The sequence below is a fragment of the Zootoca vivipara genome, chromosome 6, assembly GCF_963506605.1.
Source record: "Zootoca vivipara chromosome 6, rZooViv1.1, whole genome shotgun sequence".
Lineage (NCBI taxonomy): Eukaryota > Metazoa > Chordata > Lepidosauria > Squamata > Lacertidae > Zootoca > Zootoca vivipara.
The window spans coordinates 66,725,435-66,735,908 of NC_083281.1; the positions used below are offsets into that span (position 1 = coordinate 66,725,435).

Sequence of the window (10,474 nt, forward strand, 5' to 3'; positions counted from 1 at the left end):
GACCTAATGGTCCCTTTACCTTTACCACAACCTAGCTGGAAAGCAAATATCTAATCAGTTGGTTCCTTCAAGTTTTGGAAGACTTTGAAATGGAAAGAAAGAAAGAAAAAGCAATCTCCAAATCAGTAGACGAACTAAAACTGCAGCTCACTGATGAGCAAGGACCAATATTTCTGGCGAGGAGGTGGGAAGCAGCCTTAGCCTCCCCAGCCCTTTGCACTCTCTCTCTCTCTCTCTCTCTCTCCCTGAGTGTGTTCAACCCTTTTGCATCTCAGGACATAGTAAACCATAGTATTAATGTGCCACAAGGCTCTCTGGTGTTGTAAACATGCTTACCTTTCTGGAAGCTCTTTAAGATGGGTTAGAATCCTTTTCTTTTAAAAAGAGCCATCTGTCTGGAACTGTCAGAACAAACAATGGAAGGGCACATTCTATGAAAGGTTCAGCATCCATGGAAAAGGCAGCAGACGGTGACTCCGCTATGGCTGCATGCACACTATCCCTTCAAAGCACATCTGAAGCACCTTTGTTCCCTCAAAGGATTATGGGTGCTGTAGTTTCTAATGGGTTGTTGGGAACAGTAACTGTCACAGGCAAAGTACAGAGCCCAGAATTCTTTGAGGGGGGAAACGTGCATCGAATGTACTCAAAAGGTATAGTGAGTACACAGCCTTAGACAACATTTTAAAAAACTTTTCTGCTTCTTCCCAAGAGGATCAACGAGGTTCTACCTGCCCCAACTCTTCCTTCTTCCTCACCATCTTTGAATCCTCAACAGCGTGTTAATTGTACAAGGCCTTCAAGACAATCTATTGTGCAAAGCTGTCCTACTTGTTTGTGATCATTGCATGGCAGAATTTGGAAGGGAAAGGGGTGTTCTGGCCCTCTCCCATCCCCACCTGGATTAAGGCCATAACACTCTCTCAAAGGAGAGAGGAAAAAGTCACACATTAAATTTGTCCGGCTGCAACCCTATGGACGCTCATTTGGGAGTAAAACGCACTGAATTCAGAGGGACCCTCTTCTGTGTGAACATGCACAGATGAAAAATCCCCTTAAGGTCCCCATTGTGAGACTTGCACAAAGGATAAACAGTATCTCAGGCTGCTAAAATGCCAGTTGAAGTAGAGGATAAAGGAGAACCAGCTGGAGCTTTCAATGGGCCTTTGACAAACTCCTCACAATTAGCTACTGAAGAAACCAAGTAATCAGGGAGCGAGGTAAAGCATTACTTTAAAAAAAGGGGGAGGTGGAAACTCAAAACTCAACTAGGAACACAGAAACAATGGCAAATGTTGCCGTCATCAATCTGAAGATTCAAGATGTCATATCAGAGTCAAAGCTGATTAACATGTCAATTGAAAGAGAGAGAGAGAGAGAGAGAGAGAGAGAGAGAGAGAGAGAGAGAGAGAGAGAGAAAGGTTGCAAAATAGCCTAACCCAGAAAAGGACACATTGGATTAGGGTTGATGGGACACAGGCACCTCCTTTCAGATGTCGCTACAGTGCTCCCACTGATGGTCTTATCTGATCTGCAAGAGCCTTTTTCAAATAAAGCAACTTATTGCATCACGAAAACTGCTGTGAGAGAACTGGCCCTCATTTAAGATAAGAGAGGAGCAATGACGCTATAGCATTTTAAACTGAATTCCTGAACATTATCAGCTTGAGGGTCCACTCAACTTCAGTTGACCCTGGTCCCATGCACACCATCAAAACCATGTAATTGCAGGATTGCATCCTGGCTCTTGGGGGGGACGGACGGGACACAATCACACACACAGCAACACAAAACACATTATTCACAGATTCTTCTCAGAAATTCCGCACTAGTGGTAGTTCACCTCCATCAGAGGGAGAAGAGCTGGAGGCAGGCGGCAATAGGCAGCTTTGGAAGGGGAGACACAATCCTTGAACTCAAAAAAATTGTCTCCTCTTCTCCCTCCTATTGCTGCACCCAGAGGTTCCTCACTGTAGAATTATAACCTGCAAACTTGGGATGTTTTGTGGAGAGGGGCTGCCGGGGGTGGTGCTATTTACTGAATATGGATTACCATCTTGGGACCTTATGCAATTCTTCTGCAGATTGGGGAATCAGTATCTCACTATGGAAACCCAAGTTCATATCCCCACTCAGCCTTGAAGCTTACCCAGTGACATTGAGCCAGTTACTCTGCCTCAGGCAAACCCACCTTACAATGAATTGGTGTGGGTAGGGGAAAACTTAACCATTTATGCCATCTTAAGCTCTTGGAATGAGGTGGAACGTGAATTTAATTACAGTACTTAAATTTACTTTTGGTCCCATGGCAACTCTCCCAAACCTCCCCTTGCTAGCTAGCTACTTAATTATTTCATTTGTATCCCACTTTTTTCTCCAAGGAGCTCAAGGCAGTCTAATCATCTAATCCCCACAGCAACCCTGTGAGGTAGGTTAGGCTAAGAGGCAGTGGCTGGCCCAAGGTGACTCAGTGAGCTTCATGGCCAAGTGGGGATTTGAACCCTGGTCTCCCCCAGGCTGACACTCTAACCACTGCAGTGGCAGCAAATTTCTATTTTGAATTTCCTGTCTTGAAGCAGAGGCTCTTATCCACCGTATTACCACTGCAAACCTAACTCAGTAAAATGAGAATTGAAGAGCCACCTTCGCAGAATAGAAATAGGCTTAGGAACTAGAGCATGGTGGAAGAAAACATACTCCCTATCATATTTCAACACCGATTTATATTATTCTGCTTTTTTTAAAAAAAGAAGTAGTAGTAATTATGGAACTTATCCCACAAGTATGAAGCACGCAGTTTTGTAACCAGATCTGCATATTCTCCATCCTACACTGAATAGGATGCTGTCAAGGTGACAATGTGCTGTGCAATTGCTCTTTTCTTAATAAAAAAAACTTTTTAAAAAGCTGGTTTAATGATTAATCCTGCTTCAGCTTTTATAAAAGGGTTTCTAACCATCTTCTGTATTACACTACAGCTTTTTTTAAAAAAGCGAAGTATTTAAAATTTGAAGAAGGGATACTAAAACGGGGAGGAAGCCGTTTTGCCCAATTATCTCTACATTGTGCACACCAAACACACTCCAATAGGATATTTCACACTAGAATCTAGCGACTCGTTATGGACTAGTCTCATCTCATTGTGTCCAACCAGACCTTACAAGTATACATGGCTAGCACCAGCCTACATTTCCTCAATAACATGTAGTACAGCCACAGTCAACCTTTACACACCTGGAATGCATCTTTAACTCTAATCTATACTTCACGGCACAATGACAACAAGGCCATATTGCACCACAAGCGAGTTCTTGCTGCAAGGACAGGGCATGTCCCTTTTTGCCTCCAACATTTCCCCAAGGATTTGGATCATCTTATATTGAAGTGGGCGTGAAGAAAGGCCAACAACTGTGCACTTCAGAACTCTGCAGACTTCAGAAAGATGTGTTTAACCACACGGGTGGGGGCCTCCCCCCACCTCCATAGATAATGATGCGTATCTACTGTGCCTAGATACTGCACACCCAATGATAAACCACTTCCATCCTTTGACTGTGAACTGATGCAACTTAGCCACAATCAAAGGGTTTGTTTTAATTAGAGAAACTTAGTGTTGGTCTGGTCTTCTAACAGCTGTTGCCGTCGGTCCTTCAGCTTGGTGGGAAGAGCCAATTTATAGTACAGGCTCAGTGGTCAGATCATCTGCTTTGCATGCAGAAGGTCACAGGTTCAATCCCTAGGATCTCCTGCTACATCCTCATCCTTCTGTACACGCCCAGCTTGCAACTTAGGTAAAGGTAAAGGGACCCGTGACAGTTTAGTCCAGTCGTGAACGACTCTGGGGTTGCGGCGCTCATCTCGTTTTACTGGCCGAGGGAGCCAACGTTTGTCTGCAGACAGTTTTTCCAGGTCATGTGGCCAGCATGACTAAACCGCTTCTGGCGAAACCAGAGCAGCGCACGGAAACGCCATTTACCTTCCCGCCGGAGTGGTACCGTGTTTCTCATATTATAAGACACGTCTTATATTTATTTTTTCCTCAAAAAAACACACTATGGCTTATTTTCAAGGGATGTCTTATTTTTTTCCTCCTCCTCCTGCCGCGGCCGGCATTGCTGCTGCTCCTATCACTATGTCTTATTTTCGGGGTATGGCTTATATTCCTTGAATGCTTAAAAATCCTGCTATGGCTTATTTTATGGGGATGCCTTAAAATATGAGAAACAGGGTACCTATTTATCTACTTGAACTTTGATGTGCTTTTGAACTGCTAGGTTGGCAGGAGCTGGGACTGAGCAATGGGAGCTCACCCCGTTGTGGGGATAGGCTCAGTGGTTTAGACCACAGCGCCACCCACGTCCCAGCTTGCAACTTAACCCATTTTTAAAAGGAATTGGGAAGTAGTAGCAGCAGCTGCTATGACCTGAAGGGTGTGGAATGTGATCCTTTTTGTAGACTATGGTGGTGAAGGTGTAGGGGTAGGTGTGTGTGTGTGTGTGTGTTTCATCTACCAGTCTCACAATGGCTGTTGTAAACACCTTGCAAACCAACCTGGAATTGCCTCAGCCAGTTATCATCTCTATCTTATTCTCGATCTCAGGTTTCTTGGGAGCAACATATCACCATCAGAACCACAACGAACTCAGACAGCTTTCACCAGTTTTTGCCCCCAGTCGCAAACCACTGCGTTAACATTGGCTAACATGAGGTCAAGTCTTGCATTTAGAAACAGGTTCTGGCAAGTATTGCATCCTCTCCATGCTGATATCCTGGGTGAAGTTTGTTCTGTTATTTATCATGAACCCTCACAAGCTTATCACATCATCGTGAATCACTCACCACCTGTCCATCTGGTTTACTGTAAAAGCTACAAATTCTTTAAAGGGGCACATTTCACACTGAAGGGTTCTTGTTAGTACCCTGGGAGAAAGCAATTGCTATAAGAGGAAGCTTAAACCTGGTTCTGCCTGCATAGATGAAATGTGTACGAAATAGATTGTGAATCACATGAACTTTGTTCAACTACAATTCCAAAATGAACACATGTGTAATCTACATATGCAAAGATATTCATGTGGTTTGCCTGCACAAACTCAAATGAGGCAGTTCATCTCAGAACACAGAGAACCTGTGCCACTTTTATTGACTGTATAGGTTGCATGGACTGATCAAACCATACATTAAGCCTAGAAAAGAGGAGACTGAGAGGAGATATGATAGCCATCTTCAAATATCTCAAGGGCTGTCATATGAAAGGGAGAGTAGGACTCGAACCAATGGCTTCAAGTTACAAGAAAGGAAATTCCCATTAAACATGAGGAAGAACTTTCTGACAGCAAGAGCTGTTTGACGGTGCAACAGACTCCCTCGGGAGGTTGTGGACTCTCCTTCCTTGGAGGGTTTTAAGCAGAGGTTGGATGGCCATCTGTCATGAATGTTTCAGTTGAGATTCCTGCATTTCAGGGGATTTGACTAGAGGACCCTTGCAGCCTCTTCCAACTCTACAATTCTATGATCCAAACAGGCTCGTAATGAAGATTTCTTGGAACACAGCAAATGAACTCCAAAAACCCCCAGCAATTTTTAAATTTTATTTCAGTCACCTTTAGATGCCAAGCCCTTGCATATTCTAGAAAAGCTGCTCCTAATTAGGGGTTCGGGGACCCCTGGGGGTCCACAGAACGCACCCGGGTCTGCGACACATCCCTTGCCTCCCCCCAAACTATTTCTTTGTCATTTTTGCATGGTCTGGTTTTTTTTTAAAATCCTTTGCTTATTAGGGTCTACCCCACATTTTGTTCAAATAATTGCTTTGCAGAGGTAACTACCATAAAGTTACCAAATTTTTCAAAAGTAGGGGGTCCGTGGCTTGGTTTTTGAAAAAGAGGAGGTCCTCAATACTTAGCTAATTGGGAACCACTGTTCTAGAAGGTTTGTTGAATGGGGACAAGTGCAAATATAAATCTGCATGGAACTCTGGTTGGCACTTCATACATCTGATGAAGTGGACTGTAGTCCTCTAATGCTTATGGCATAATAAGTCTGTTAGTCATTAAAGGTGCTATAAGACTCTCAGTTGGTAAAAGCATGAGACTCTTAATCTCAGGTCTGTGAGTTCAAGTCACACGTTGGGCATTCCTGCATTGCAAGGGGTTGGACTAGATGACCCTCGTAGTCCCTTCCAATTCTATGGTTCTTTGATTCTTGTTGTTTCCAGTGGGCGACAGCCTTATAAATCAATGCCAGCAGTGTAGAGGAAAAAACTGTCACTCTTGAAATAGCTCTTGGAAATCATTTCCATTCAGGAAAAAAAGACCTGTTTTCAGCAATAAGAACTATGGTCTCGAAAGGCTTAGGAACACATTTTGTTCAGACAATCATCAGCCTCCGTGAAACGCTGTTCTTTATTCTGAAAATGAACACTTTGGCTGCAGTTGGCTAATTTCCCACCTTCTCTTAACAAAAGCATTACCAAAAAAAATTTAAAAACCCTTTCTCCACTGTAGTTTTGAGACACGCTCAATATCTGTAGGCTTACGAAACGCAGAGACTGCAACACCAAAAGGAAATGAAGTTTAAAAAGGGAAATGAACAGTGCCATATTGAACAGATCACAGCACAGATTGGTCAACAGATGCAGCCCGTCGGAACAGTCACTCCCTTTCACTCCTAAAGAAACCAAATGTAAACAGAGAGCAAGAGGGCATATCAATTGTGAATGATGGAATATGCTTCACAGCGACCATTCAGGGTTCCCCCCCTCCTCCCCTGCTGCCAATAATGGGAAGCACCTGTACCTCGGGGTTGCCGCTGAAATAGTAATGATGAGCTGCTCATCTGTTAATGCATTTGCAAAGCCCCATTGCTTAATAAACGACAGTTTCCTGAAAGCTCTGGACATCAACCCAGAGGCAAGAAGCAGCGATTCACTAACACCCAAAAGTAATCCCACGATTTTCATGGATATAGCATAACGTAGGATGCTGCCTTACTGCAGGTGAGACTGGTTGCCTTTCTTGCCTAATATTGGCAGAAACTCTCCAGTTCATGGGTAGGCAAACTAAGGCCCGGGGGGCCGGATCTGGCCCAATCGCCTTCTAAATCCGGCCTGCGGATGGTCTGGGAATCAGCGTGTTCTTACATTAGTAGAATGTGTCCTTTTGTTTATTTGGGTTATTTGTGGGGCATAGGAATTCATCCCCCCCCAAAAAAAACAGTCTGGCCCCCCACAAGGTCTGACAGACAGTGGACCGGTCCCCTGCTGAAAAAGTTTGCTGACCCCTGCCTAGTATCTCATCTGAGGCAGAGATCATTCCTATCATTTGCTACCAGGCCCTTTTAAAAAAACTGGCGATGCCAATGATTGGACCTGAGACCAAGTACAAGCAAAGGAAGTGCTCTACCACTAAGTCATAGCGTCCCTCCCCTCACCTATGATTTATTGACAGTCCAGGAAACGACTTAACCACATGAAACAATGCTGAGCTGGGCCTCTGAGGGTGTGCGGAGTGCATATCTCTTAAATAACCACCGGCATCTTCTGCACCACTGAGATTAAGGGTTTTCAGCTACGACATCTCTGAGCTTTATTCAACATTATACATACTTTTATACATACTTGAAGACCTACTTCAACCACAAATCCATTAATTTCAGTAGGTCAAGCAGAATTTAGTTGGATTCAACCCTCCCCCTCTCTATATGTTTAATGTCTGTCCTAATATCAGAGTAGGATGCCTGCAATGTTTGATACCTGTTACATGCCCAGTCGATTTAGGCTATAACCCTAGCACCCTTCCTTACCGGAAAGTAAGTCTCACTGAACAGAGCGGGACTTAACTTCTGAATATGCTGTACAGTGGTACCTCCGGTTATGAAATTAATTCGTTCCGGAGGTCCGTTCTTAAGCCAAAACTGCTCGTAACATGAGGCGCTTTTTTTTGCTAATGGCGCCTCCCGCTGCTGCCACGCTGCCGGTGCGCAACTTCCGCTCGCATCCCGGTACAAAGTTCGCAACCGGGGGCATCTACTTCTGGGTTAGCAGAGCTCGTAATTCGCAGCATTCGCAAGGAGGACGGTACGTAACACAAGGTTCCACTGTATAGCACGGATGGGGAAGTTGCAGCTTTCAAGATGTTGCTGCACTACAACTCCCATCATCCCTGCCACTGGCTGGGGCTGATGGGAGCTGGAGTCCAATAATGTCTGGTGGGCCACAGGTTCCCTACAGTATTCCTACTTGTATACGACTGTACTGTTAAGTTTTGACCAGTTAAAAAGAAGTGCTGCCATGCAAGACATTTGAAGGCATAAAGCTAAAAAGACTTCATGCTTTTTTCTTCAAAGTTATTTATGCAAACCCATTTGATCAATCGACTAAATCTTTGTTTAAATAAAGCACTCTGAAATAAGGGACGTTTACATATACAATTGACCCAGAGGAGAGATTGAACAGGGAGATACCACGACTGAAGACTGCCTGAAACCTACCCTATATCTTCCCAAGAGAGCTTCTGCTTGTAGTCTATGTACCCACCATACATTTAAAGTGCACACCCACACCCTGGGAACTGTAGTTTGTTAAGGGTCCTGGCTATTGTAGCTCTGTAGTGATTAAATTACAGTTCCTAGGATTCTTTGGTGGTTGCTCATTAGAGAGGAAGAACACTCTGGATATGCTCAGAGGCAAAGAAACATAATAAGCACTGAAAAATTTTAATCAATTGGTTTGACTGAAAACTTCTTTTTAAAGTCAATTAAAAAGAGACTTTGTTAACACATTATTTAAAGAGACATTATTTTTCAGTATGAATTATAAGGAGAGTCAGTGCCATCTTAGGAGATGTGGTTCTGCTTTCATTCTCATGCAGGAGAGAATGCCTCAAATGCATCACAAAGAACCAACCAAGAATGTTCTTTTTTCCCTTTACGGAAGGACCAGGGCCGTTCTTCTGCTCCTATGCAAGAGCATGTAGATTTCATCAAACAAGTTCTTAAACTCAACCAACAACCTTAATGTTGATTTGATCTGAGCAATTACCATAATAGCATCAGATAATGGCCAAGATTCAAAATTTAGTATGGAGACAAATTTCATTACAGCTCAGCTTGCTGGCTGTAAGCCCCACTGAAGGCACAGGGTTCCTTTCTTCTGAGTGCTGCATAGGACTCTACTGGGTGCTATACATGTGTATGTGTGTGTGTGTATGTATGTGTGTGTAAATACTGTATATATAAACACACACACACACACATATATATATGTCTGTGTGTATTTCTTAACACAAAAATAATCTCAGCACATGCAAAAGGTTTTGAAAGGATGCCCCTCATCTTCCACAGTTCACAAAAAAAAAATCAAAAAAAATCTCCCCAGCCCCATTCCATCAGCTGCCAATGAGATCCACCTGGGCTACTAAAAGATGCAAGGATCAAAGCCTTCCTCCCCTACTCCACAGTTTTGTGAGGAGAGGCGGACAAAGTGGGGGCTAGAGGTGTCTGCAGACCGTGCATGCTCAGAGGCACTCTTGTTTTCTGTCTTCAGATCCCTGAGTTAAAAAAAAAAAAGGGAGAGGGGGAAGACGAAGGGGCAATGCTACCTTTTCCTAATCCCCTTATTCTATTGCCCTGGAAGCCCCAACCAGTCAATTAGCGCATCGCAACCTCTTTTTCTTCCCCGACCACAAGAACACCGACCAAACAAGCAACCTGGCCAGATATCTGGGGTCCTGCGGAGGAGGGAGGTCCGCGCGCAAAAGTTAGGAGGGGGCGGCGGCGCGTGCGCAAAGCCCTCACGACGCCCCCACCTTTTGACGCTGTGTGAGAGTTAAGCACACTTGTCCGAAGCGTCTAAGACTCTAAGGTACCGGGCGCTTCTCGCAGCGCCCACGGCGCACGGAGCCAACAGCCCCCAAACTCACCTCTGCCGCTGCCGCCGCTGCTTATCCGGCCCGGACTTCGGCGCTGTCCTCGGCTCGGGATTTTGCCTACCCTGCCTGCGTGCGTAGGTGGGTGTGCGAGAAAGAGAGGAGAGCCCAAGCCGAAGGGGTGAGTCAAAAGCGGAAAGGCGCTGCCTGCTCGACGTGCGGGTGCCGCCCCTGCCCTCTAGCGGCGTCGGCTCCCCCGGAGGCGCGGCCACACTCCCGCCTCGCCAAGCACGACTGCAGCGGGGCCAGAGAGGAGGGAAGGCGCGCTTCGCCTGCCTCTGCGGTGGGAACCGAGGCAGGTGCTTCAGGGGAGGGGCCTGGGGAAACCCCGCCTCTAGTTGCGCGTTGCGCGCCTGGCGATTGGCAGCCCGTTCCTTCCCCTTTCTATAAGCCCACGTGGAGCTGCAGAATGAGGTGGGAACACGAGGGTCGGGGCGCAGCGGTCCAGAGCTTGGAAATTTAGAGTTGTAAGCATGACCTTAGCGGGGGGGGGCAGGGAGGGGCAGCTGGCCCCCATTAAAAAAATTAATAAAAATACATAGCAAACT

General features: G+C 45.3%; 1 protein-coding gene across 4 annotated transcripts in view; it reads right to left on the reverse strand.

The window, feature by feature from the left end:
* The window catches only part of ADCY7 (adenylate cyclase 7), an 84,653-nt gene extending 74,494 nt beyond the window's left edge, over positions 1–10,159 (reverse strand). For 2 of the 4 annotated variants that reach the window (XM_035117186.2, XM_035117183.2), the window contains exon 1: positions 9,921–10,158. The gene's annotated coding sequence lies outside the window, so the exon portion shown is untranslated. Of the gene's footprint in view, positions 1–336; positions 402–9,920 lie in introns of all 4 variants that reach the window. The other 2 variants (XM_035117184.2, XR_004692710.2) reach the window with 2 other exon arrangements.
* Positions 10,160–10,474: the final 315 nt, after the last annotated feature.